This window comes from Ursus maritimus, unplaced genomic scaffold, assembly GCF_017311325.1.
Source record: "Ursus maritimus isolate PB19 unplaced genomic scaffold, ASM1731132v1 scaffold_18, whole genome shotgun sequence".
In the NCBI taxonomy this organism is placed as follows: Eukaryota; Metazoa; Chordata; class Mammalia; order Carnivora; family Ursidae; genus Ursus; species Ursus maritimus.
In genome coordinates this window covers 3,735,787-3,744,160 of record NW_024424230.1, presented here as the reverse complement: position 1 = coordinate 3,744,160, position 8,374 = coordinate 3,735,787, and positions in this window count along the sequence as shown.

Sequence of the window (8,374 nt, the reverse complement as noted above, 5' to 3'; positions counted from 1 at the left end):
TGACACAGTCTTTGTGCTAATGCCCAGAGCGCCGGGGAGGCTCGCTACAGTTCTTCCCACTTTTTCATTGGTAAATAGCTCTGTCCTTTAGGGGCTTCAGCCATTTAGACATTTCGGTTCAATTACTGGGTGATTATGTACTTTGGGCTCAAGGGGTGACACAGAAGAATAACAATGAAGCCTATGGCAGGAGCGTGGGGTCTTCGCATAATAATCCTTTGAAGTCATATCTGTTTTACCACAGGCCCCCAGACACGGGGTTCGGCAGTTTCACCCTGTAGCAGAAGAGTCAGAAGTGCAGGTGCCGTGGTGTGCAGGGAGGTCAGAGGCCGGGCAGCGTCCGCTGGCTTAGGACATTTGGAAGCTGCTCGCACTCGAGTCCTGACCACTGGGGCTTGGGCACAGAATTCGGGGTTTCCTTTCTTACTTTTTTCTTTTTCTAATTCATAATCACACTGCTATCTCGTCACCCACCCTTGTTGTCACGGACCAGTGGGTGGGGGACTAAGTTATCTTGTTATGACTACTACTAGTAAGAGGGCGATCCTAGTTCTGTGTATGGGGCGCTTCCTGGTGCCCGGGAGCCTTCTGAGCTCTTCACACGTGTTACTGCGCTCAGGCCTCACACCTGTATGCAGACGGCCCTGTTACTTGCATGCTTGCGTGCACATGAGGAGCCCGGCACAGCGAATGCCCAAGGTCACATGGCTTGTGATTGACAGAACTTGGGCTCAAAGCAGGGAGGCTTTGCTGGGCCCAGCTCTCCATCACCCCCTTTGATCTGTGCCTGTTGGGAGCTGCCCCAGGTGCCTAGGTGAGGGTGTGGCAGTCAAGGGCTGGCCTCTCTGGGATGGGGACTCAGCTGGGCTGAGTGGTCAGGTGCTGCTGATCAACAGGACGTAAGCAGCCACCCTGAGCAGACGTGCAGTCTTCAGATCACCTCCACTACAGCCCATGTCGGATCACAAAACGGGACAGCTCTGGCGTCTGTTGGATCTGAAAAGTAAGTTGAAATAATGTTTCTTATGAGTTTGTAGCAAGTTCAATTGAATACAGGTCTACATAGTAATGCAGAAACTCGGTTTGCACAAATACAGATAGAGTGACTAATCCCGGGAAGAAATTGCCTACCTCTGATTTGAGGGTTTCCTTACATTTCTGCTTCCTTCGTCTGCATTTGAATAAACGTGCCCACCTTTCCTTCACCTGTGCATCCCCGGAATGGACTCCGCACATGGCATTGTGTTCTGTCCATTCCTCTGTGCGCCTCTCTTAACCCAGGGAAGAGGCCTGCATCTTCTGCAGCAGGAGGGCAAATGGCCCCCAGCAGCCAGACAGAGCTGGCCCCCACCTGGCTGGCAGGGGCCTGGGGGGGCCTGGGGAGAAGGCATGTGACGTGGCCATCCTGCGTTCCCGTCTGGTTAGGCTAACGTAGTCGGCATGCATTCGTATTTGCAGAGTGAGCCTTGCGTATAATAACTAATCAGATATTTTTTCCTGTAAATGTGGGACTTTTCAAAGTTTGAGACCTTCCTCAGAATGTGATTTGGGTGAGGATGGTCCTTGTCATTTCATCAATATTTAAAGAGATATAAAAGCCTTGAAACAATGATAGACAATAGTTTATCGAGGGGAAACAAGCTCTTAGGCATTGTAGGTGAAAAATGATTAAAACCTTTAAGATTTATGTCCCTGCATTCCTACGTTTGGTAATTTTTGAAAAGCTATTAATGTTCGTGTAGATCATGCCTAAACTCCTGAATTCTCAGAAACCTGTGTGTACACACAAGCTTCTTTTTTCCAAGGTGAAATTCTTTGTTATGCACTTTATTATTATTGCTCTGAAGGTGATGGGAACCACTGAAAGCCACTTACTGAATTGTGAGCTTAAAAGACACCAAAGGGTAACATTTGGCAAGCATCTGTACTTTTTACATAACTATATTCTTATAATAAGTCATTGCAGAAAACTTGGAACACAGAAAAAGAAATAAAGATTAACTATTATCTTCATCTAAAGAAAAATCACTGTTAGTGTTTTAGCGCTTAATCTTTTCTCCGTACCTCTGAAACACAGAGATCATGCTCATACTCTTGTACTTTGCTTTCTTTACTCGATAGTAGATAATGCATATTTTCCCATTTTATCAAAACTTTCTAATCTTATCGAGATGGACTATACTTAATCAATTCTCTATTAGTTAGAATTTTAGAAAGCAATATCAGATTCCTCTCGAGTTTTCACTATTACAAATGAGTACAAAGAACACTGCACTCAATATTTCTGATTATTCCTTTTTTTTTTTTTAAGATCTATTTATTTGAAAGCGGGAGCGAGAGAGAGCGCACAAGCAGGGACAGGGGCAGAGTGAGAGGGAGAGAGAGGAGCAGACTCCCCGCCTAGCATGGAGCTCGATGTGGGGCTTGATGTGGGGCTCGATTTCAGGACCCTGAGCTGAAATCAAGAGTCCCGACACTTAACTGAGTCACCCAGGCGCCCCTCGGATTATTCCTTTAGAACAAATACCTACAACAGATTTCTGCATCACAGTGGGACTTTGTGCCAAAACTGTCCACAAGAGAGCCTATACCAGCTTACACTCCCATTACCATGAGAATGACCCTTTCTCCACATGGACCTTTTCTTTGTGAACACAAGGATTTTTTTTTTTTATTTCTGGCTCTTTTCTCTAATTGGCCAATGGGATCTTGATGCTTTAATTTATAATGCTTTTAATGTTTATTGCCCATTGATGTTATTTAAAGAAAGGTTGCTTTAAGAATGAATGAATCAGGGGTATTTCCATGTGAATTATGATTTCATTTAATTGAGTGGCCAGTACACGTATTTTACAGATGACCCATCAAAGAGGAGGGAAAGGAGTCAGCTGAGACTGCGGTTCCCCCCGGCTCGGGGCTGGAGCACCATGGCCATCCTCCCGGGCGCACTCTGTTTAGCCCGCTCTCCCACGGTCAGGCAGACCATGGCCAGTGACACCGGTAGATAATGTATTTAGACTATCTTTAAGTTACCTGTCTTGTAAGTGGAAGGAAATTTCCAGATTCTGTAGTTTCTATTACTTATTTATAATTAGCACCATTGGGAAAACAAATGGTATCTCAAAGTAGAGAATCACCCCAGGAAGATGAGACTGGTCACCTAGGGTGACCGCACACAGTGGAACCCAGCGTTGGGAGTCAGAAGGACGGGGAGAAGACCCCTTCAAGAGCCTGCATCAGGGATCCCTCCCTCGCGTGAACTTGCTCCGGAGCTGAACCGAAGGCCTCTGCCCCAGGTTTCGGATAGAAACCGCAGAGGCCCGTAGCAAGGCTGTAAGGATGATGTGGAAGGCACTCACCTGGAGGCTGATTCACACCAGGCGGTCCTTCGGAGCAGAGAGAGAGGCACGTGTTTTCACCAACTATTTAGGACTTGACCTGTAACCAGTCATTATTTGTCTTAAATGACAGAAAATACCTCTAATTTTATCTGACCGGAGTAAGGATGGTCCGACAATGTGTTACAGGGTCACTGAACAGGAGCAGTGGCCTCACATGGCGTCACATTTTGTGATTGTATTTGAGATATGGGGCACGAATTCTTCCATTGAGCAATGACTGACATCCGACAAGATGCAAGTTTTGGGTGCATACGTGGTGACCCCGTCTATGCAGACACCCCCGAATATCACCACGGCTACGGCTTAGCATCCTCACCACACCTAGTGAGATTGTTTTTCTTGTGTTGAAAACTTCTAAGATTTATTCTCTTAAGCAACTTTCGTATCTGCAATGCAGGTATTACTAACTACAGGCCCCAGGCTACATGTCACATCCCCAGGACTTACTTATTTTACAACCACAAGCTTATACCGTCGGACCGCTTCACCCATTTCACCCACTCCCCTGCCTTTGGCAGCCTCCTATCTGTTCTGAGTGTGAGTGGGTCGATTGGTTGGTTTTTTAGATTCCGTATGGAAGTGAGAGCAGACGGTATTGGTTTTTCTCTGTGTGACTTACCCCACTTCATCATATTTAAATATAAACTAAAGAGGAGATTTCTGGGTTGGAGAGAATGTATTGCTTAAGTGAATTTAGAAGGTCTTTAAGACTGTGGGCTTTCTACACAAACCTGAAATTTTAGGGATGTTTTTCTCTGAAAGCTTGTTTGGCCAAAAAGAACACTGGTGAAGAGGACTGAGGACAGTTACGTTGGAATCAGCAGTTTCTAGAATATGCAGATAACAAGGAAAATCCCATTCTGCATAACTGGAATCATTACCGAAATTCTTTCAGTCAACTGGTATTCCACTGCATTTCCTAGGAGCAGCTATAAAGCACTCAATCAATCCCAGGATTAAAACATTTTTCTCCTGTCAGTAAATTTTTATGCATTTATGCATGTTTTTGGAGTAATTTTTGCACTTTTTATCCAGCTGACTGAAACTAAGAATTTCCTTTCCTCTTTGCAGAATAACAAAACCTGGGTGTATAATAAGTGCTATATAATAATAAAACTTCTCAGGGTGGGAATTTTTGAATTCTTCATGACCTGTGTCGTTTAAAGTTATGTATTGAATCATATTTCTAAGCTATGGCCTTCTGATACATGTCTCATGCCATTATGTCCCGTTAATATTGATAAAGATTGATCAATTCATCATTAGAGTTACCAATTTCAACACATGACTCTTTAAATTCATTAAAATTATGGAAGGCAAATATTTACTTAGGTTTGATTTGTTACCTTTAAGAGGCAGTAGAGCCCGATATACCTTCATTTCACTTGTAATACACTTATTTATAAATTAGTAAACTCTGATGCCCACTTCCGAAGCTATTTATTCTCCTTTCCTAGATTCCTCACCCTTTTGAAGTCATGAAATTCACAAAGCATTAACTTAGGTTTGCACATTCCAGGATGGGGAGCTCAAGTGCAGGTCTTGCTTAAGGGGAGCCTGGGTTTTGCACTGTTGGACGGTGCGAGAACTCTGGACAGATTGACTGGGAAGCCCTTCCTTCCATAAGTTAGTGGAAACCCATGGCGTTACCATCTGAAATCATCTGCAAGCAGAAATCTGATGGAAAGGACTTTGTTCAAACTTCAGGCTACTATGAATAATATTTTTTAAATAGGGCATTTAAAGTGGCAATCTTTCTCATGCTGATTTTTTTGTTAAAGACAACGTGAATATTCATCTTTAAGTTCTGGTGAGATCGTCAGAACTTCACAGTGACAATATGTAACATCTTATTTGTTGTCATGGAAGCACTGCAGTATCACACAGTCCTCTTCACGAAACAGTGACAGCTGCAGGAGCACCTCAGGTGCTCGTCACTCCAGCTTCTCAGGAGAAAACAGTAGATTTCTAAAACTGGAGTCGCAAAGTTTCTTTCCAGATGACCTCTCACTTTTCTTAAAATTTCTGTTTCAGTTCTGTTGGCACACCCCCTTTTCTCCCTCTGAGACAGAGGTTTTCCAACTCCTTGGCATTGCTTCCAGCGGGTTACCTTTTCAAGAGTAGAATTCGTATCAGGAATCCAGAGTCTGCTGCTCAAGGCTTTGGTTTGAGCGTCATCTGTCTAGTTAATGGTTTCCACGCTCAGAGAACAGTCTAAGTGCATCGCGTTGACATGAAGAGACGCAGGCAACGTTTTCGTCACGTGATTGCGATGCCGTCACGTGATCGCGATGCTGTCGCCCGCGCACACACTTCCGGCGGGAGCGCGCGGCGTTCATTCTTCCCTCGGCCGGGTGTCAGCGTGCGACTTCTCAAGGGCAGATTTGGCCTTTGTTAAGCCTCCACTGCTCAGAGACAAAAATTTTTCCTGTACCGATCACGTTTCACCTTGTGGCTCATTTTCCGAGGGTTTTCTTGAAAATCCCCACTTCCTAGAGCCCTTCAGGCCCAACACCGCAGCGTCGTAGGAAACCCAGGAGGAGGGAGCGCGTGGGAAAGCAGGTGTGCGCCGCGGCGGGCCGATGCTCAGGTGGGGCGTGCGCGGTGGGAAGGCGCTGTGGTGCTGTGTCTCCGGAGGAGGAACGGGAAGAGAGCCGAGACTCGGGGCGAGGGCGGGCCCAGCAGAGAGTAGAGAGCCTGGAGGATTGTGCTGTGTGGGACTGGGGTCTCGTCTCCACTGTGATGCTTAAAGATTCTGGTCATCGCGGCACCTGTCGGAGGAGAGGCCGAGGGGACATAGATCCACATGGAGGAGAGTGCCGGAGAGAGCCCGGAGCCGGCAGTAGGGCCCTGGGCGGTTTGTAGCACGTAGCGGGTGTTGCGCATGTGAACGGACACGGCTAACGTGAGGACTTGGAAGCTAGAAAGGAGGAGGAATGGCACGGATGTTGAGTGGGCCATCCGGGACTGGTGGATGGAGAACCTGTCCCAACCACCATAGATGGTTCATAGATTTCACCTGGAAAGAAAGAAATTGCCAAAAGAGAGGTGGAGCATGGTCTTTTTAGGGTTAAAGATCCTTAAGCTTTAGAGAGAATGTATAAAAGAAAATTTCTTTCTGAAATAATTTATGGAAATGCCGTGCTCCCTTTGAAGGTTCCATGTCACCGCGTGGCACTGCGCAATGTTCTCTTTCTTCACCTGTCAGGCAAAGACCACCTCGAAGACTCTCACTGCTGATTACTAGTTAATTGTCATTAATAAGTGACAACTGACATTATGGGGGCTTAATGCAGAGAGAACAGAAAAGAGCCACAGATATTCTAATGAGCTGACTCCTACGTGCCCTCTATTGTTGTCGAAAATGAGGAGCTGTCGTCATTGTTCAGGAGATGGGCTTCAATTGCTCTGGAAAATATTCTCTTTTAATTTCTTTATGCATAGCTAATTCCTGGTACTCTGTATTTCTCTCTCCCCCGCCCCCCTTTGAGCAGGCGCACGCACACACATACACACACACATGCACGCATGCACGCACGCTCACTCTCTCACTTTCTCCTGTGAGCGTGCTACGAACTCCCAACTTAGGAGGTGCCGTAACTTATTTCTAGACAAGGAAGTAGTGCGCTCTAAAAAAGCTTCTTTTTATAGAGCAGATAGAAAAGAAAGGCAGCTTAATGTCATAGTTTTAATTGACTTGAGTGGGGACAGAAGTGGAGAGGACTGGAGCCAAGAGAGGAGGGAAGGAGCCTGGGAGGAAGTGCTTCCACAAGGAAAGGTCCCCCAGTCACAGCAGAGAGCTGAAGGTTGGTCAAGACCATGGGAGCACACGTGACAGCTGATCTACCAGAGAGACCTGTTACCCTCCCCAGCCCTTAGAGCTTAGAGACAAAGACAACAGACGAACAAACAGAAATCCCCACAGAATCTTCTAGAAGAGAAACCAAACATGAGGGGAATTGATTCGGTAGGTGTTGACCTTTGAGCTGTGTCAGTTGCCATTTGTTTTTGGCAAACTTGAAACCCAAGCAGCATTTGCTTGTAAAAGTCCTTAGTCATGAGGACACCTTGAGCAAGGACTCGAGGTTCTTTCTTGCACGCATGCACGTGCATGCATGTGTGTGTGTGTACAAATGATAGCTGTACTGTATTTTGATGTTCAGGGTGGAAAATGCAGTACAAAACATGCAGCAAAATAATTTCTGTGTTGACTCGAGCCCTGGCCGTATTCTCTGTGCGTCTGTGGCCAAAGGGCGAGGTGTTAGAAGTGCCCGTTGCATTCAGCCTCGGCTCTGATACTGAAGATTTCCGAACAGGGCCACGTGGAATGTTCTTGGGGGAAACTCAGGCTGAAGCCAATGGGAACAAGATGTGTTGTTTTTCAAGTGCCAACACCTCCTAACAACAATTTTGCGTGCTATCAGATCATTTCACACCGTGCCACGCCACCTTCTATCAAGGCTTATCACACAAATGCAGTTTCAAGCTTCATATTTGATGGCTGTGCTGCTACAGAGGAAAATCCTGTCTTGCTCCTTAAACGCTGCTGGGGCAGCGACTCCTTTATGCGATGGTAAAGCCCTCTGCCTGTGTTTATTGCTGCTCTGAGATGGGTTCTGGAAAGGCGGTGATATTTTGAATCGCAGTGGACGGTGGGGTCTGGCGTTCTCACGTGTCCGTGCCAACCTGCAGTTCCGCATGATCCTAACAGGATGGGAAGAGATGGCAAGAGGTGGCCATCCTTGTGTTCAGATTAGCTTGTTGGCAGCCGTATCACGCTGTTGACGCACGGTGTGATCTCAATAAAAACATTTCATTCCTGTGCACGTGTGCTGCTGGGGGACCACATCCGGAGCATTTATACTTGTGTCCTTGAGATTTTGGACCTAAGTTCTCGGCTTTGCACTTAGATTCGGTTTGCTTTATTTGGAAATGCTGGAGATGGGTCCCAGCTTGGTGTCATTTATAACTGT